This window comes from Callithrix jacchus, chromosome 9, assembly GCF_049354715.1.
Source record: "Callithrix jacchus isolate 240 chromosome 9, calJac240_pri, whole genome shotgun sequence".
Lineage (NCBI taxonomy): Eukaryota > Metazoa > Chordata > Mammalia > Primates > Cebidae > Callithrix > Callithrix jacchus.
The window spans coordinates 23,812,025-23,832,811 of NC_133510.1; the positions used below are offsets into that span (position 1 = coordinate 23,812,025).

At 41.1% G+C, this 20,787-nt stretch overlaps 1 long non-coding RNA gene and 1 pseudogene across 1 annotated transcript; one reads left to right on the top strand and one right to left on the bottom strand.

The window, feature by feature from the left end:
• The first annotated feature begins 4,831 nt into the window (after nt 1-4,831).
• On the top strand, nt 4,832-7,918 carry LOC100391478 (protein BTG1 pseudogene; annotated as a pseudogene).
• A 1,097-nt stretch (nt 7,919-9,015) lies between these two features.
• Nucleotides 9,016-17,280, bottom strand: LOC144577868 (uncharacterized). The gene is made up of 2 exons (XR_013522652.1): nt 16,506-17,280; nt 9,016-11,383 (listed from the first exon to the last, which is right to left on the bottom strand). It is a non-coding gene; the product is annotated as an uncharacterized LOC144577868 (long non-coding RNA).
• Nucleotides 17,281-20,787: the final 3,507 nt, after the last annotated feature.

A 20,787-nucleotide genomic window follows, 5' to 3' on the forward strand; every position in this document is an offset into this window, starting at 1 on the left:
GAATGGTACCAGCTCCTCTTTGTGTGTCTGGTAGAATTCGGCTGTGAACCCATCTGGACCTGGGCTTTTTTTGTGTGGTAGGCTCTTAATTGCTGCCTCGACTTCTGCCCTTGTTATTGGTCTATTCATAGTTTCAGCTTCCTCCTGGTTTAGGCTTGGGAGGATGCAGGAGTCCAGGAATTTATCCATTTCTTCCAGGTTTACTAGTTTATGTGCATAGAGTTGTTTGTAATATTCTCTGATGATGGTTTGAATTTCTGTGGAATCTGTGGTGATTTCCCCTTTATCATTTTTTATGGCATCTATTTGATTGTTCTCTCTTTTCTTTTTAATCAATCTGGCTAGTGGTCTGTCTATTTTGTTGATCTTTTCAAAAAACCAGCTCTTGGATTTATTGATTTTTTGGAGAGGTTTTTGTGTCTCAATCTCCTTCAGTTCAGCTCTGATCTTAGTTATTTCTTGTCTTCTGCTGGGTTTTGAGTTTGTTTGATCTTGCTCCTCTAGCTCTTTCAATTTTGATGATAGGGTGCCAATTTTGGATCTCTTCATTCTTCTCATATGGGCACTTATTGCTATATACTTTCCTCTAGAGACTGCTTTAAATGTGTCCCAGAGATTCTGGCATGTTGTGTCTTCGTTCTCATTGGTTTCGAAGAACTTCTTTATTTCTGCCTTCATTTCGTTGTTTATCCAGTCAACATTCAAGAGCCAGTTGTTCAGTTTCCATGATGCTGTGAGGTTCTGGGTCGGTTTCTGAATTCTGAGTTCTAACTTGATTGCACTATGGTCTGAGCGGCTGTTTGTTATGATTTCAGTTGTTTTGCATTTGTTGAGCAGTGCTTTACTTCCAATTATGTGGTCAATTTTAGAGTAGGTGTGATGTGGTGCTGAGAAGAATGTATGTTCTGTGGATTTGTGGTAGAGAGTTCTGTAAATGTCTATCAGGTTTGCTTGCTCTAGGTCAGAGTTCAAGCCCTGGATATCCTTGTTGATTTTCTGTCTGGTTGATCTGTCTAATATTGACAGTGGAGTGTTAAAGTCTCCCACTATTATTGTGTGTGAGTCTAAGTCTCTTTGTAAGTCATTAAGAACTTGCCTTATGTATCTGGGTGTTCCTGTATTGTGTCCATATATGTTTAGGATCGTTAGCTCTTCTTGTTGTATCGATCCTTTTACCATTATGTAATGGCCTTCTTTGTCTCTTTTGATCTTTGTTGCTTTAAAGTCTATTTTATCAGAGATGAGAATTGCAACTCCTGCTTTCTTTTGCTCTCCATTTGCTTGGTAAATCTTCCTCCATCCCTTTATTTTGAACCTTTGTGTATCCTTGCGTGTGAGACGGGTTTCCTGGATACAGCACACTGATGGGTTTTGGATTTTTATCCAATTTGCCAGTCTGTGTCTTTTGATTGGTACATTTAGTCCATTTACATTTAGGGTTAATACTGTTATGTGTGAATTTGATACTGCCATTTTGATGCTAAGTGGTTGTTTTGCCCGTTAGTTGTTGTAGATTCTTCATTATGTTGATGCTCTTTAGCATTTAGTGTGATTTTGGAATGGCTGGTACTGGTTGTTCCTTTCTATGTGTAGTGCCTCTTTTAGGAGCTCTTGTAAAGCAGGCCCGGTGGTGACAAAATCTCTGAGTACTTGCTTGTTCGCAAAGGATTTTATTTTTCCTTCACTTCTGAAGCTCAGTTTGGCTGGATATGAAATTCTGGGTTGAAAGTTCTTTTCTTTAAGGATGTTGAATATTGGCCCCCACTCTCTTCTTGCTTGTAGAGTTTCTGCCGAGATATCTGCTGTGAGTCTGATGGGCTTCCCTTTGTGGGTGACCTGACCTTTCTCCCTGGCTGCCCTTAGTATTTTCTCCTTTATTTCACCCTTGTTGAATCTGATGATTATGTGCCTTGGGGTTGCTCTTCTTGCGGAATATCTTTGTGGTGTTCTCTATATTTCCTGCCATTGAGTGTTGGCCTGTCTTGCTAGGTGGGGGAAATTATCCTGGATAATGTCCTAAAGAGTATTTTCCAGCTTGGATTCATTCTCTTCATCACATTCTGGTACGCCTATCAAACGTAGGTTAGGTCTCTTCACATAGTCCCACAATTCTTGGAGACTTTGTTCATTCCTTTTCATTGTGCTTTTTTCTCTGATCTTGGTTTCTCATTTTATTTCATTGAGTTGATCTTCGACTTCTGATATTCTTTCTTCTGCTGGGTCAATTCGGCTATTGAAACTTGTGCATGCTTTGTGAAGTTCTCGTATTGTGTTTTTCAGCTCCTTTAATTCATTCATATTCCTCTCTAAGGTATCCATTCTTGTTATCATTTCCTCAAATCTTTTTTCAAGGTTCTTAGTTTCTTTGCATTGATTTAAAACATGTTCTTTTAGCTCACAAAAGTTTCTCATTATCCACCTTCTGAAGTCTAATTCCGTCATTTCGTCACAGTCATTCTCCATCTAGCTTTGTTCCCTTGCTGGTGAGGAGTTTTTGTCCTTTCTAGGTGGCGAGGTGTTCTGGTTTTGGGTGTTTTCCTCCATTTTGTGCTGGTTTCTTCCCATCTTTATGGATTTATCCACCTGTCGTCTGTGTAGTTGCTGACTTTTTGATTCAGTCTCTGAGTGGATGCCCAGATTGTTGATGATGAAATATTTCTGTTACTTGGTTTTCCTTCTACCAGTCTAGCCCTTTCGCTGTATGACTGCTGAGGTCCACTCCAGGCCCAGCTTTTCTGGGGTGCACCTATAGCAGCTGCAGAACAGCGAGGGATGCTACCAGTTTCTTTTTCTGCTATCTTTGTCCCAGAATGATGCCTGCCAAATGTCAGTCTTTTGGATATAGAGGGGTCAGAGAGCTGCTTGAGGAGACAGTCTGTACTTTGTAGGAGCTCAAGTGCTGAGCTGTGAGCTCTGTTCTTCATTCAGTGCTGTTAGGCTGCTATGTTTAATTCTGCTGCAACATAACTCATAAAAAAACCCTTTTTTTCTCAGATGCTCTGTCTGGAGGGGGGTTGGGGTTTTCCTTGTGAGTGTCCGCCTCACTGTCCTGCCCAGCTAGGAGGCAGTCTAGTCACTATTTGCCTGCTGAGGCTCCGCCCTGCTGGTGTGAGGTTCGCCCTGTTGCTGCAGGCTCTGCCCTTCTGCTTCGATCTCCGCCCTGTTGCCATGGGCTACGTCCTGCGGTGGAGTCTCTCTGTTGTACCGGGTTGCCTCAGCAATGGCAGGCTGCGTCAGCAATGGGCGTGTACCTCAGTAGGGGCTGATTGCCTCAGTAATGGCGGATGCCCCTCCGCCACGGAGCTCTGCTTTAAGAAAACCTCCTCATTGGGAGCATTTGGAATCACCGTTTTATTTGTCGCACTGCGCTATTCCAAACACTGTGTCCCTGGGATTTCCTGGGCTGACTCACTGTCCAAGTCCTGTTCAGTCTCAAGTTCAGTCCTCTCAGGTCTCAGTTTGCCAGTTCAACAGGGCACCCGTAATAGTGCACTTTTGTATGGAGCGCTGTGGAGCGCCTCTGTGCTCCAGCACAGGCCAGAGCCACACTGGCTGCTGGCTACACCAGCCAAGACCTCTGCCTGGCATCCCACGTCTCTTTTATACCTGGGAATTTCCCCGTTCTGTGGGCAACTAAGATCCGTCTGGAAATGCGTCCCCGACTCACCCTCTCCGCTCATCCAGTGAGAGCTTCAATCCTGGGTTGTTCTCACAGCGCCATCTTGAGTCCTCCCTTGCTCTTCAATTTTTTAAGTCAAAATATATATTGGAGAGAGCTTTCCATGTTAGTATCTCCATTAAGGGAAATATACTCTTTTGAATAATTACATTGCATGATTTTAGGTATATTATAATCAATCCCATGGTGATATTCAATCAGATTTTTGTTATTCTAGTTATCATTTCAGTGAGAATTCTTGTTTTTGAGGGGTAGTTTGTAAGTCACTAGAGGTGAAATAATTAGATCAAAGGTAAACACCAGGATGTAAATTCCACAAAGGAAGTGATGCTGTTCATTGCTGTATTCCCAGTGCCTAGAACAGTACCTAGTATGCACTACATACAAGTGTTTGATAAATATTCAGTTAATAATGAAAGAGTACATGTTATATTTATATATTTGTATTTTGTGTATGCTTGTATAAATGTCAATGTATTTATAATTTATATATATTATATATATATATTTCTAAATTTCTAAGATATAACTCTTGAGTTGAATCTCACAAAAAATGAGAAGATATTTTCCAAGCAGACTGTGGCAGACACTGGTCACTGGCTAAACTACCCATAGTATCCCTCTCTGTAGGCACTGTTTGGGCAATGAGATATAAGCAGGAAACTGCTGGGTAGGGCTTCTGGAAATCATTTGCTGTCTTAAAAAGAAGAGTTCTAGTGGGCATACCACTGAATGTCCTTCCTTGTTCTTACTTCATGGAAAATAGATGTGATACTTAATATTTCAATGACCCTCTTGAGACAGCAAAGTAACAAGATGAAGGTCTGCATGTAAAGGAAGTCTGAAAGATAGAATGGGCCTTGGTCCTCATTAGCGTTACTGGGCAATTCTATCAACCTTGGAATACCAACCTGTGGACTTTCCTATTTGTTTAAGCAACTGCTAGTTGTTTTTCTGTTATTTATTGCCAGAGGGATTCCAGCTGATACACAGACAGATGCAAAATATTTTCAAGATAAGTCGGTGTGGTAAAAGGCATGGGGTTATGAAACCACATAGGGTGTTAAGCAATCTGCAAGTACAGAAAGAGGTCAACTTGACTGGGGCTTAGGGATTAGGCTACAGAGAGAGAGTCACAGTTCTGTGTGCCATATGGAAGAATCTGGATTTCGTTCTGCAGGCAGTTGTATAGATAATGAAGTGAGTTAGGCATGAGAGAAACATGACCACTTTGGCATGACACACACATTGGAAAAGGGCAATATAGTTGGCAAGAAGGCCATTCAGGGGGTTAATTCAGTGTTCAGGTAAAAGAAAACTAAAGTAAGATTACAACAGTGGGAAGAGTGAGAAAAATATGGATTTGAGGTGCATGTGATATGACTTAATTACTACTTTAATATGTACAGCCATGCTGTGTTACTGCAAATTATCACATCTGAAGCACCATGGATGTAAAGGACACAATTTTCTAATAAAATATTTAAAGAAAAAATTTCCACCTGATTAATTATTAATTAGATGTGTTCCCAATTATGAAACACTACTGATCACAAAACTATCTTAATTTCAGGGATGTGAAAAGATGTGCCTCTTTAAATCAATGAAAATTGGTTTAGCTAAACTGATATTTGTAGATACTGTATGCCAGGCACTGTGATAGGCACTTTACTTATTTCACTTAGTGCACTCAAAACTTTATGAAAAAGGTGTATGGTTTTGCTTTTCCATTTTAGAGATAAGTAAAAGATGATTGTAGATTTCCTACTAGGGCAAGTGCTAGATGGTCTTGCTAATAACACATGGGGAAAGTAGGAGATAGAGTCTTAAACATATTGAATTTGAGATTCTTTTGAGATATCTGGTGAAGGCATTCAGTAGGGAACTGGGCACACAGTTCGGAACTTAAAGAAAAAATTGATTACTTGGCTTCAGCCAATATTTAAGGGCTGTCAATGAACCAGGCTCTGAATTAGGTACTGGGGATGATGTGACAAGTGAAACAGTCAAGTGGAGTAGATGGATGTTACTTAGTCAGTTTGCAGCATTTTAATGCATATTTTGTATCAGATACTGTGCTGTGGTTAACAAAAACCACACATTCCTGCCATTGGAAATTTTACATTCCTGTGGAAGAATACAGATCAAAGTATATAAACAAATAAGTAAAGTAATTCTATATGACAATAAATGATATGAAAGAAAAAATGTTTCTCCTCTCTCCTGAGCATCCAGTATAGCCTGCGTGTTTTGGGAAGACCTCTTTTATAATATGGCATTTAAGCTGGGAATTTATCCTTGCAAAAAGGGAGAGGGCAAGTTATGCTGCAGTACAGGCAGAGAGAAGCATGTGCTAAACTCCCCAGACAGAAACAAAGTATTCAGGATAGAAAGAGGGCCAATGTGCTGACACATCATTACCAAGGAGGGGAACAGTGTGAGGCAAGAGAATCACAGTGAAAGTAGCAATCTGGGAGCTATCTACACACGCTATTAAAAGTTGTAGAAATGACTGAAGAATATGTAGAGTGCAAGGAACAAGAAGCATAGATATAAATCTAGAGGAATTTCAACATTTAGAGGTCTAATAAAGAAGAAGGTATCCGAAAATGGGTCTGTGAAGGAGGGACCTCGGAAGCAAAACAAAAAAGTTCTATTTTGCAGAAATCAAAGGTAGAGATTGTTCTAGGAAGTATAGATTGTTGGGTTTAATGCTGCTGGCAAGAACCCTGCCCTCAATATCAACCTTGGTGGAATTGGAACAAAGTCTATAGAACTCTTTCTTCCCTAGTTAGACTTTGCCTGTCTTGGTCTCAATAACTATCATGGCAGAATTACACAAGGGACTACAGAATTAATGGTTATTGGAGAAGAACGCCATTTCCAATCTCTCCATAATTCCCCACCTCGACTGCCTGACTCCAGTCTCAAGACGGAGGCTATCATCCAGACCTCTCAAGAGAACATCAAACTAATGCCTACACACCTTTACATCTCTATTTACTTCAGTTGTTGCTACAAGAAAAAGACACCCAGGTGTCTTTCTTTCTTTTAAAAATTTTATTGCGGTAAGAACATTTAATGTGAGACCTCCGTTTTAACAAATTTTAAGCATATGATACATTATTGTTGACTGTTAAGTGCAACGTCCTGGAGCAGATCTCCAGAGCCTATTTACCTTGCTTTACTGAAATGTCATGTCCATTGATTACTAACTCCCTATTCCTCTTCCGTTTAGTCCCTGACAACCACCATTTTACTCTTTCATTCTATGAATTTGGCTGATTTAGATAAATCATGTAAGTGAAATCATGCAGTATTTGTCTTTCTGTGACTTATTTCACTTAGCATAATGTCTTCTAGATTCATTAATTTTGTCGCATACTGCAGCATTTCCTTATTTTTAAAGAAGTTTGCCCCTCGGTGCTGGAAATGCAACTATTGGGGTCTTCAAAGGCAGTGCAGCTGGGGGCGGAGGCAGCTGAGGAGGTCCTAGCCGTGTAACCAAGCTGCCATCACTTCTCCCTTCCTCTCTCCTGCCTCTCCTGTCCACAGAATAACTTTTTTACTCTAAAGAAAGAAAAAAGTAGCTGTCTGCCTCTCACGCCCTCTCTTCCTCTCAGTCCTCTGCTCTGTGAAGAAGCCCAGGGGGCTACTCAGGCGCTGAGGCGGTGCCACTGAGCCCAGACCTTCCCAGGCCGCCCCACCCCGGCCTCCTTGCATCCCTTCTACCCCAGAGCAGTCCCCAGGGTAGGCGAGATCGTCGCCACCGTGTCCTTCGTCTCCAAGTTTCTCCACTCAGGAACAAGCAACAGCTGCAGACCTTCAGCCAGAGCCTGCAAGAATTGCTGGCAGAACATTATAAACGTCACTGATTCCCAGAAAAGTCATGCAAAAGATCAGGTTACCTTTGTTTTCACATCCACCATAAAATAAATCTTCTGGACAGGCAGCACAGCGGGTTGGACTGAGCAGTCAGGAGCTGTTCAAGCTTCTCCCAAGTGAATTCACACTCTGGGTTGGACTCACACTCACCTCAATGTATGAGGTATCTGTCCTACAGAACTGGAGAGGATGGCTCCATCTGTGTGTTGTATGAAAGCCCCATCAGCAGGAGATAGCACTCAAAACAGCACGGACATACGAATGGTAGACAGCTGAATAAGCTGTAAGGACGAATTTCTCTTGGGCAGAGCAAGCTCTTCCAAAAACTACAATATGATGACTGTATCAGGTTAAGATATAGTCTGTGGATGGATCATCTTGCAATGAATATATGAATAAATTTGATTTCTGCTTTGGGTGGGCTCCTCTTGGAATGGATTATTGAATTTAAACCACGTCACAGCTGTGAAGATCTGGCACAAGATAGAGTGGTAAAAAATCTTTAAAAAGTGACAGTGCCATAGTTTGCACAGTACATTTCAATAATTTAATAGTCTATGAGTCCAAGTAAATGATCACTTTATTTGCTAGGGAGTGAAGTCCTAGGGTGGTTTCAGCTTCTCCCAGACATACCTAAATTTTTATATCAATTCCTTTAAAGAAAATCTGCATGTCAAATAACCTTTCTCTGCAGTAGATCCCACAGAGGAATCTGCACTATCACACTTGAAAATTGTTAACCTTTCAAGCAGCTCAACAGGGGAGTTCAACGTTTTAATCATGGTAGTACTGGAAATTTTACAACAAGACTTTTACCTAGCAAATATGTCTAAATGTACGTAAAGACAAGCTAGCAAACATGATCTTGGAAGACACAGAACTTGTATTGTGTTTTTGACCTTGAAAGTAGCAAGTGACCAGAATCTGCCACGACAACAGGTTTTTAAAAAGTCCCTTAAAAAGACTGTATCAACCCTGGTGTTAGCATCAGCCAGCGCTCTGTATGTTTGCTAGCTTGCAGTTTTCTTAGACTGAGTAAACTTCTATTTTAGAAGGTGGAGGTTTGGTTTGTAACTTTCCTGGGTAAAAGTATTTTCATCTATTTTGTGAACTTTGGTAATCATCTTTTATTTGGTAAATTATGAATGGGTATAAATTTGTTCACTTCATGTATATTGATTGTGGCAAAGTTGTACAGGTTTCTGTATTTTGAATGAGAAATTTTTTTATTTGGCAATAAAAAGGCAATGTTCCATTGTGCATGTGTGTGCTCATATGAATGTGTGTATACATGTATGCATGTATATACACACATGCATATACATATATACAAATATACATGAATATATGTTGTGAACTGAACGTGAGCCCAGGAATCTTGTCCAGCGAGAGGGTCCCAAACCTGGAAGAGAGCGCGTGCCGGAAAAAAAGGAGATAGAAAAGGCGAGGTCTGGAGGGCTACATGCGCTATGCTCATGCAGCAATTTTATTTTTGCAATGTCTTTCATTATATACTTTTTTGAAGTTAAAGTTGTTTACACCAATTAACGTACTTAAGTTACAGTAAGCAAGTTACACCCAGTAAGTAAGTTAAGCGTAAGTAGGCTACGCCCTGTAAGTAGGTTACTTCAAGTAGGTTACGCCCAATGGGTCAAGGTAAGTAGATTACAGTCACGCCCTGTAAGCTATGGTAAATAAGTTACAGTTACGCCCTGTAAGTTACGGTAAGTAAGTAACCAAGTGTAAATACTTAAGTTAATATTTTACAATGAAGGTAACAAGGGTCCAAAATGAACACAATCAAGCAATAAACCATAAGGAGCCAAAAGTAGACACATTGCCCTCCAAGTCCTCGTATCCATAAAGTAATGTCTGTTAATTATTTTGGATAACATATAGTTCCTCTCTCGGTTGCTACTTTCCCTCAGCTCGACTCCCCCAACCAGGGATCTGTGTCTGGGCTCAAGCTCACCGTATGGTGAGGCCCATTTCCCAGGGGCCTCACACAGGAGCGATCCCCACAGATTCCCTCAGTTCCCCCTTTTGTTTTAGATGCAACTCAAAAAGTTTGAGCTGCAATTGTTGGAGGGAGGAGAACACAAGGCGAAAGAGTACTGGGAGAAGGACTATAAGAAGGAGTAAAACCACTCCAATACCAATTAAAGAGGAAAAGGATGGGAGATGAACTCCACGTACCCAGGAAGACAAGGTGTCCACAATGTCACGGGCGATTGTGTCATCCTCAGGCAGGTTTCGGCGAGAAAAATCAATGGCATGAATTTCCTGCTGAAGTTTAAAAACATCTAGAGATAAATTGTCATGAGTCCAAATCCCTTGTAAATGGGCCTTAACGAGAGGCCACTGCCATTTAGTGTCATTATAAGGAGTATTAGTAACACAAATATATTTATAATCAGCATGGCGACGAAGGGCCAGGTGGTTTTGAATATTATAAAGCTTATCATCAAGAATAGTAACAGTTTGTTCCAAAGCATTAAGTTTTTCATCAATTTTCTTATCAATATCCATTTGAGTTCCCATCATAACAAATATTTTTTGCAAGGTGATTAACATAAGTAGCAGTTTGGACACTGTGAGCAAGACTAACAGCCGCGGTAGCAGCAGTGGCCACAACTGAAACAACTGCAATAATGCTAGCAATGAGAATACCGAGAAAACGTTTAGGGCAGATCATAAGATCACGAACTTGTTGGAAAACAAGAAGGGCCTTTTCATCATACCAAGGTCCAGAAACATTAACGGGTAACATAACATAGGGGGGCTGGTGTACAAGAAGAAGGGTATGAACAGGAAAAAGGGAAGAATCAATGCAGTTGGTAAGAATACAATTTTCACAATAAATGGAATATGAGCCAGAAGGTCGGGTAATGGAAACATTACCAGCAATAATAGCATAAGGAGAAGCAACGCAAGATTGAGTATAAATAAACCAGAAGGAAGGGTATAATTAATAGCTTGCTCTTGGTTAGGAAAACAGCACTGCCAATGTGGAGAGGGGTCCAAAGAGGAGTTAGAAGGTCGACAATGGTGGTGCTCAATGAGTGGAAATCTCTGAGTGGAGGAAAAGTTGTAGGTTTCTCTAATTCCCACATAGTTGAGTATCCAGCCACGAGAATAAACGGTTTCACCTGAGAAGAGGTCGGGGGGGCCCAGAAAAAGTATCAAGTCGGCGAATTCTGAGATCGAAGCAATAAGGACCGGAAAAGGAAAGAGGAATAGAAGGAGGGGAATAGACATTGGCAGAGAAATCATGGTCCCAGATTTTGGAGGCGTAGAAGCTCATGGGGGGGGCAACAGCCTGGGCAGAGTAAGTGTAGGTAGCAACTTGAGGAGTAATATGAGAAGAAGAGGGAAAACCAAGAATAGAAGTATCATTAATGTAGACGGGGAAGGCGGGATCATTCCAGGTAACAGGTCGAAGAAAAGGAGGATCGGGAACGTAAGCCTACAAAACACAAGAATCAGGGAGAGGGAAGGCCTGTGCTAAATGACAAGACAATATAGCCATCATAGCAATAAACATAACAGTAGGAGAACGGGATTGTCCGGAAGATGCGACCAAGGCGGCTGCTTCAGCAGTTAGATGGTGCATCTGGGCCCACGTTGGCAGGGGGCTGTCCCGTTGCAGAGTCTGGGAGTTCACTGATCGAGCTGCTCGGTGAGTCCGGCGGTGTCGGCGAGGTGAAAGTGGCATCAGCCGGAGACGACGAAGACGGGGTAGCAGGTGGTTTGCACTGTCTGGTGGGGAATTCATGCTTGACCAGGCGTTCAGGAACCCAAATTGGAGAAGGTGCAGACCTGGGAAAAATACAGACATGTCCTCGTCCCCGGACCCCCATGGGATCAGGACCATGCCACCGGTTAGTAAGAACGTCTTTCCACAAGACCTGGGGATGGGACGCATTATTAGGGTGCCAATGGCTGTCTGCTGCGGAGGGTCCATCAGCATCTAAAGTTAAGAAATTAAGAACATAAACAGCATGTTTGAGCCAGGTGTGAGGGGTTTTATGTAATAAGTCAGAAATCGGACCACGTTTTAATTTGTGTAATAAATTTTTCAAAACAGCGTGGCTTCTTTCGATGATTCCTTGGCCTTGAGGATTAAAAGGAATGCCTGTACGGTGAGAAATCTGAAAATGAGAACAAAAGGAAGCGAAACTTTTGCTGGTATAAGCAGGTCCATTGTCTGTCTTCAGGATCTTAGGCGGGCCAATAATAGAAAAAACGGTTAGGCAATGTGCTACGACATCCTTAACTGCTTCTCCAGTATGGGCGGTAGCAACCATAAAATGAGAAAAAGTATCGATGGAAACATGTACATACTGTAATTTACCAAAGAGGGGAAAGTGAGTAACATCCATCTGATATACATGACCAGCTTGCAGTCCTCGGGGATTTACCCCATAGTGGCGAGCAGCAGGCAAGTAAGGCAAACAAGCTGTGCATTGTTTAACAACTTGGTGGGCCTGCTCTCTGGTAATCTGAAATTGCAATCGCAGACTGCGAGCATTCTGATGATGCAGGGCATGAGAGGCTTCGGCCTGCTGTACAGGGGACAGAACAGGAAAAATACACTGAGTGAGTTGATCAGCTTGAGCATTGCCCTCAGCTAGAGGACCTGGCAGGGAGGAATGGGCTCTGATATGACCAATGAAAAAGGGATGCGATCGGTGGTGAAGTGTCTGCTGTAAAGGGAGTAAAAGATGAATTATAGAAGAGGAGTCAGAGAAGGACAAAGGGGCTGTCTCTAAATTTTGGACTAAATTAACAACATATTGACTATCAGAGTAAATATTCAAGAGGACATCCCAATTAGTCAGGACATGTTGAACTGCTAGGAGATCTATGCGCTGAGAGGAGCGTTCTGGGGTCTGAAACGAAAAAGGGTATGTGTTAACAGTGCCTGCAGCAATACCAGAAGAGGAGCCATCAGTAAAGGCTAAAAATGCTTCAGATAACGGTGACTTGAGGCAGGCCTGTAAAAAAATAAGGGAGTTTTGGGCATAAAAATGTAATAATTTATCAGCAGGATAATGGCACAATATTTGACCTGAAAAGCCAGCAAAGGCTAATTGCCAGGAGTTGGAGAACTGCCAAAGCCACTGTTGCTGAGTGCTAGAATAAGAAACAATGATTTCAGGAGGATCAACACCAAAAAGGGAAAGAGCCCATACACGACCCTTAGCTACCAAAACAGAGACTAATTCAAAGTAAGGTGTCACAACTTTCCCACAACTGGCAGGGAGATGAAGCCATTCCAGGATACCCTGTTGCCAAAAAACCCCAGTAGGAGTATAAACAGTAGGAAGAACACAATAACACCACCGGGTGTTGTCCTTAATACGAGAAAGTTTCTGCTGAGACAAGGCATGAACTAATTGTGAAGTCACCTTGGCAGGAGCTGTCAAAGAATGAGGGGAAGTTGAATTAGAGGGTCCTTTGAGGATGTCAAATAAGGGCTTTAATTGTCCTGTGGTAAGCTTCAAGCTCGGACGAATCCAGTTAATATCTCCTAAAAACTTCTGAAAATCACGCAATGTAGTTAAATTTGCTGTGGAGAGAATAGGAGTCTTAAAGGAAACTTGGTTAGATTCAATAAGCTTTCCCAAGTAATGGTAGGGAGTGGCAGTCTGAACCTTATCTGGTGCGATAACAAGGTTGTTTTTTGTCAAAAGGGTTTGCAAACATTCAAAGGCTTGATAAAGAAGGGTCTCAGTTGGAGCAGTTAAGAGAAGGTCATCCATATAATGTAGAAGTTGAATATCAGAAAATAGTTGACGAACGGGTTGGATGCCTTTAGACACAAAGGTCTGACACAAGGTGGGGCTGTTAGTTATACCTTGAGGCAACACAATCCACTCGTACCGCTCATACGGTCGATCAAAATTAGTGGATGGTACGCTAAAGGCAAAACGATGACAATCTGAGGGATGCAAAGGAATGGAGAAGAAACAATCTTTTAGATCAATCACTAACAGTTTCCAAGTCTGAGGCACAACAGGGGAAGGCAGACCTGGTTGTAAGGGGCCCATGACTTCCATACTAGCATTAACTTTTCTCAAATCCTGTAAAAGTCTCCATTTGCCGGAGCGCTTTTTGATGACAAAAATAGGAGAATTCCAAGGACTATTAGTAGGCCGAATGTGACCCACAGAGAGTTGTTCCAGAACCAACTCACGAGCTGCTGTAATCTTTTCAGCCAAAAGGGGCCACTGCTCCACCCACACTGGAGTATCTGATAACCAAGTAATTTTATCAGCATGGGAGTCGGGAATCATGGTAACCCCTAGGAAAAATATCCTAGGCCAGAACGGTTGGTTTTCTGGGGAAGGGCAAGAGGCTCAGGATCTCCCTGCAAAGTTTTTCCCAAGCCCTTGCCAGGCAAGTAGCCCTGTTTAGTCATAATGTCAAGAGCAACAGGATTAGTCACTAGTCGAGCCCCCAATGGCTTCTAAAACATCACGGCCCCAAAGATTGAGTGGGATACCAGGAATTACATAGGGGCGAAAGGAGCCCGAGTGACCCTCATCATCAGTCCATGTTAATAGACTTGCAGATTGCATAGGATTGTTAGTCATTCCTATACCTTGTAAAGAAGTCATGGCAGTAGTTGTCAGCCATTGAGAAGGCCAATATTTATTAGAAATTACAGACACATCGGCCCCTGTGTCCAGGAGGCCTTTAAATGTCTTGCCATTAATTTTAATGGTAAGTTCAGGTCTGGTAGATGAAATAGCTTGAACCCAGTAAGCATAAGAAGAGGAAGCCTCAGAACCTTGGTTACCCATATTTTTAGTCAAAAATTGAGAGCTGGCTGAGGTATCAACAGGAATAAGAAGCAGTTGAGCAAAGGACAATTCAGGACTCAGTGTGAAAACACCTGCAGGTGACCAAGCAAACACTTTAATTTCTCCCAAGTAATCAGCATCAATAACTCCAGGTAGCACATGTAGACCTCTTAAGGAACATTTACTATGACCTAAAATAAGACCAACATATCCCGAGGGAAGAGGGCCAAAAATGCCCGTAGGGATGGCTTGGGGTCCCATGTCAGGTGGTGGGACGGAGGCCAAGTCCTGTGCCTGCTGGTGTTGTTCTGAAGAGTTTAGAAATGGATTTGCATTCGACATCAGGGGAGTGGCCTGCACAAAGGGTGTCCCAATGTTTTGAGGGGGCCGGGACCGCCCCCCCTGGGAGTTTCCCGACTGCTGGGGGAGGGGATTACCCTGGGCATCACGTTTGGAACGACATTCACTGGCCCAATGGGTGCCGCGGCGACAACGAGGGCACTGGCCTGGTTGGCGAACCTGGGGTTGGGCAGCAATGGGCGAAGCAGACGCCGGGTCAAGAGGCGCCGGCAAAGCTAGTAACTGAGACTGAGGAATAGAAGGAGCTTGGCACTGTCTAGCTACGTGCCCTAGACCGCCACAACGAAAGCATTTTAGAGGTGGTCTAGGCTGAATAGGCCCCTGTTTCAGGAAGGCTGCAACAGTCATGCCAGCCTGGGCAGCCGCTAGAGCAAGACCTTGCTGATAAGCAGGTCCGATATCAGCGCAGAGGCGAATATAATCAGTTAAGGTGCCTCTACGTTTATAGGGCCTCATGGCTGCCTGGCATGCCGCATTAGCATTTTCAAAAGCCAATTGCTTTACCAAAAGGGAGCTAGCCTCATCATTGCCAACCTGATGTGTAACAGCCTGGAGGAGGCGCGAGACAAACTCCTGAAAAGGCTGGTCAGGTCCCTGACGAATCTTAGCAAGCTCCTCAGTTCTAATGCTGGATGATGGTAATTGCCTCCAGGCATGCATTGCCAAGGAGGTAATCTGCATATAAGCCTCAATAGGGTAGTTTAGCTGGTCAGGTAATTCTGAATGTGCTCCTCTCCCCAAGAGCATGTCTAGAGTCACTGGGGATTGCAGGCGGCAGTTTTGACTTGATTGATCAAAAGCTGCATCCTCATAATAAGCTTTCCACAGCAAAATATCACCACCAGAAAGACAAGCCATAGCAAGACGACCCCAGTCACACAGAGGGAGGGCTACAATGCAAAGGCTGTCCAAGATCGTTAAGGTATAAGGAGCAGTCTGTCCATACTGAGTAACAGCATCCTTCAAGTCCCTTAAAGCCTTGGGAGGAATAGGCTCATACCTTCTGACTGCATCACCATTATCGCCCACAGTCTCAATAATGGGGTATGTAAGAGAAGCTTCAGGGCCCGTAAGTCCCCTGGGAAGGGACATGAGGGCAAGAGATAGAGGTGAGATAGGCGAGAGGGGAGTGGATTGCACACAAATTGGAACAGACGGTCCAAGGTGTTGCGACTGCTGAGTGATAGGGTAACACTGGTGCTGTTGAGAAAGAGCACGGGAGCAAAGTGAAAGTAAATCTCGAAACTGATGAATTAAATCAGGGGGGAGACCATTGCGCAGGAGGGGAAGAACTGTCTACGACCACTTCGGCCACAGTCTCAAATGTTTCCATAGGCGGAGGCTCAGCACAAGAATGATGAGAGCCCCGTTCCACAAAATCAAGGGGATCAGGAGAAAGTGGAGGAGGAGAGGCAAAAGCATTCTCAGAGGTTTAAGGCGGGGCTGAGGGAATAGGACAAACATAATCACGCAACTTAGACCAAACGGAAAGCAAAATATCGGTTTGAGGTAGTGACATGTTGCGAGTAGAAAACTGATCAATTTTTTCACCTATAACCTTCCAAGAGGCTTCATCTAAGCATCCACCCTCTGGAACCCACGGACAAAGCTCATGCACTATGTGCACAAATTCCTCAATAGTTTTAAGTTTAATGTCATGACCATGTGACTTAATCATATGTTGCAAAAGCTGTATAAACAATTTATGCTCTTTAGATTCTATTTGCCCCATATTTTTACTCCAGATTAAAAAGAAAAAGTTATTCACTTACTTACGCTGCAGCTTCACCTCTATAGTTTGTAGGCGTCATGGTTGTCCCTCGTGTCCAGGCCCCACGTTCGGGCGCCAGCTGTTGTGAACTGAACGGGAGCCCGGGAATCTCGTCCAGTGAGAGGGTCCCAAACCTGGAAGAGAGTGCGCGCCGGAAAAAAGGAGATAGAAAAGGCGAGGTCTGGAGGGCTATATGTGCTATGCTCATGCAGCAATTTTATTTTTGCAATGTCTTTCATTATATACTTTTTTGAAGTTAAAGTTGTTTACACTGATTAACGTACTTAAGTTACAGTAAGCAAGTTACACCCAGTAAGTAAGTTAAGCGTAAGTAGGCTATGCCCTGTAAGTAGGTTACTTCCAGTAAGTAGGTTACGCCCAATGGGTCAAGGTAAGTAGATTACAGTCACGCCCTGTAAGCTATGGTAAATAAGTTACAGTTACGCCCTGTAAGCTATGGTAATTAAGTTACAGTTACACCCAGTAAGTTACGGTAAGTAAGTAACCAAGTGTAAATACTTAAGTTAATATTTTACAATGAAGGTAACAAGGGTCCAAAATGAACACAATCAAGCAATAAACCATAAGGAGCCAAAAGTAGACACATTGCCCTCCAAGTCCTCGTATCCATAAAGTAATGTCTGTTAATTATTTTGGATAACATATAGTTCCTCTCTCGGTTGCTACTTTCCCTCAGCTCGACTCCCCCAACCAGGGATCTGTGTCTGGGCTCAAGCTCACCGTATGGTGAGGCCCATTTCCCAGGGGCCTCACATGGGAGCAATCCCCACAGATTCCCTCAAATATATACACCATGTTTCCATAGCAGTTGCACCATTTTGCATTAACACCAACAGTGTGCAAGGATTCCAGTTTTTGCACATCTTTGCCAACACTTGTCTTTTATTTGATAATAGGCATCCTGACATGTGTGAAGTGATATCTCATTGTGGTTTTGATTTGCATTCCCTAATTAGTGGCATTGAGCATTTTTCCCTTACATTTGTAGGTCATTTGTTTGTTTTTTTTTGAGAGATGTCTACTCAGATCCTTGCCCATTTTAAAGTCATGTTATTAGTTTTTTTGCTATTGAGTTGAATTGCAGGAGTTGCATTTGTGTTTTGGATAGCAACCCCTTGTCGGATACATGGTTTTCAAATATTTCTATCATTCTGTATGTTGTCTTTTCACTCTGTTGATTATTCCACTGGTTTTCAAAAGCTTCTAGTTTGACATAGTTCAACTTATTTATTTCTGTTTTTGTTGTCTGTGATTTTGGTGCCATAGCCAAGAAATGATTGTGAAGACCAAGGTCATAAAGCATTTCTTTAATTTTTTCTTTTATCAGTTTTACAGTATCAGGCCTTAGTTTTATGTCTTTAATCCACTTTGAGTTAATTTTTGTGTAAGGTATAAGATAAACATCCAATGTTATTGTTTTGCTTGTGGATATGCAGTTTTCTCAACATCATTTGTTGAAGAGACTATCCTTTCCCCATAGTGTAATCTTGGTACCCTTGCCAAAGACCTGTTGACCTTTTATGTATGAGTTTATTCCTGGGATCTCTATTCTATGTCATTGGTCTATATCTGTCTTTATGCCAGGACCATACTGTTTTGATTACTGTAGTTTTATACTAAATTTTGAAATTAAGAAGTGTGAGTCCTCTAGCTTTCTTCTTCTTTCTCAAGATTGATTTTGTTAACTGTGGTCTTCTGTCATTCCCTATAAATTTTAGAATTGCCTTTTCTATTTTTGTCAACAATACCAATATGATTTTGATAGGGGTTGCATTGAATCTGAAGATTGCTTTCAATATTATGGCTATTTTAACAAGAGTAAGTCTTCTAATCAATGAACGTGGCATTTATTTTTATTTAATTTTGGCTTAATTTTTTTCATTAATGTTTTGTAGTCTCCAGATATAAGTATTTCACTTCCTTGGAAAAGTTTTTCCTTAAATATTTAATTCTTTTTGTGCTATTGTAAATGAGATTGTTGTCTTAATTTCCTTTTTAGAGTTTATTGCTAGTGTATAGAAATGCCACTGATTTTTGTATGTTAATTTTGTAGCTTGCAATCTTACTGAATTTGTGTATTAGTTTTAACGGTTTTTTAAAATGGAGTCTTTGGGATTTTTAATATGTAAGATAATGGCATCAGCAAACAGAAAAAGTTTATTTCTTCCTTTCTGATTTAGTTGCCTTTAATTTATTTTTATTTTCTAACAGTTCTGGCCAGGTCTTCCAGTACTATGTTGAATAAAAGTGGCAAGAGTGAGCATCATTGCTCTGCTCCTGTTCTTAAAGGAAAATATTTCAACTTTTCTCTGTTGAGTCTGATATCATGTAGGCCTTTCATATACAGGCTGTATTAAGTTAAGATACTCTCCTTCTACTTCTGGTTTCTTGAGTGTTTTTAACATAAAAGAATGTTGAATTTTGTCAAATGCTTTTTCTGCATGCATTTATATAATTTTTTCACTTTATTCTATTATCGTGGTACAAATTTATATATATTTGACCATCCTTGCATCCCAGAAATAAATACCACTTGGTCATGATTTAAAATCCCTTTAATGTGCTGTGGGATTCTAGTTTCTAATATTTTTTGAAGATTTTTGCCTCTACTCATCATAGATATTGGCCTGTCATTTTTTCTTTTCTTGCAGAGTCCTTGGCTGGCTTTGGTAGCAGAGTGTTACTGGCATTATAAAATGAGTTTGGAAGTTTCCCCTCACTTTTTGGAAGTATTTGAGACAGACTGGCCCTTTTTTTAAAAAAAAAAATGTGTAGTAGAATCTACCTGTGAAGCTATCTGATCCTGGGTTTTTCTTTGTTAAAAGGATTTTTATTATTCATTCGATCTTCATACTACTGATAGGTCTGTTCAGACTTTCTTTATCGTTAGTCTTGGCATATTTTATGTTTAGGAATTTACACATTTCTTCTAGGTTATTTGATTAGTTGACATATTTGTTCACATGATCCTTTTTATTTCTAAAAGAGCAGTTATAATGTCTCTTCTTTCATTTCTTTCTTTTTTTTTTAGTCTGGATAAGGATTTGTCAATTATTTTTTTTAAAAGTCTGCTTAGGATCTTTGATTGTTTTTGTATTTTTTTCTTGTCTAATTTTTGTTATTTCTTTCTCTCTGCTAATTTTGAACTTTTTCTTTTTCTAGCCTCTTAAAGTATACATTTGTGTCGATTATTTGAGATCTTTGTTCTTTGCTAATGTTATTTATCACATCAAACTTCCTATTAAGAGTGCTTTTGCTGAATACCATAATTTTAATATTTTTAATTTTTGTTTTCATTTGTCTTGAGGCACTTTAAATTCATTTTTGATTCCTTGTTTCACTCAATGACTGTTCAAGATTCTGTTGTTTAATATATATGTATTTTTTATTTTCCAGTCTTCCTTCTGTTATTGATTTATAGTTTAATTTCATTGTGCCCAGAAAAGGCATTTGGTATAATTTCAATCTTACTAAATTTGTTACAACTTATTTTATGGCTTAATATGTAATCTATCCTGGAGGAAGATCTGAGTGCACATGAGAAGAGTATGCATTCAGCATACTCTTGGGTGGAATATTCTGTATATATCTGTTTGGTCCATTTGGTCTATTGTGTTATTCAAGTCTGCTGTTTTCATATGGATTTTCTGTCTGATGTGTCCATTACTGAAAATAGTATTGAAGTCTCCTACCATTATTTTATTACTATTTCTCTTTTGCCAATGTTTGCTTTATGGATTTAGGTGCTCTACTGTTGGATGCATATATAATTGTAACTGTTATATATTCCCATTGAATTGACCCTTTTGTCATTATAAAGTGTTCATTTTTGTCTCTTGTAACAGTTTTTAGCTCAAAGTCTATTTTATCTGATATAAATATAGCCACTCCTGCTGTAAGAGTTAAAGAAAGAGGAAAGAAACATGAAAAGTGACTCAACAGTCAAAGACAGGTTTATTTTGGAAAATAAACCTGAGAGGGGCTTCTGGCCAGTTTTGGTCAGGACTACTCTTTCTTACAGACTAAGGATATTTAAGGGTTTTAGGGCTAGAGAACTTATCACAGGCTTGGAATGTTTCTGTGTGGAGGAGAAGTTTATTGGGGGGTTGTAATGTAACTGGTCAGAGGGGAGGTTATCTTGGGGTTGACATCTCTCTGGCTGGAAGGTAGGTTAACTCAGGGTGGGTATGTCTCTGGTCAGTGAGGGGTTTATCTTTGTGTTGCAATGTTTCTGGTCAGATATGTCATTTGTGGTTTATGGT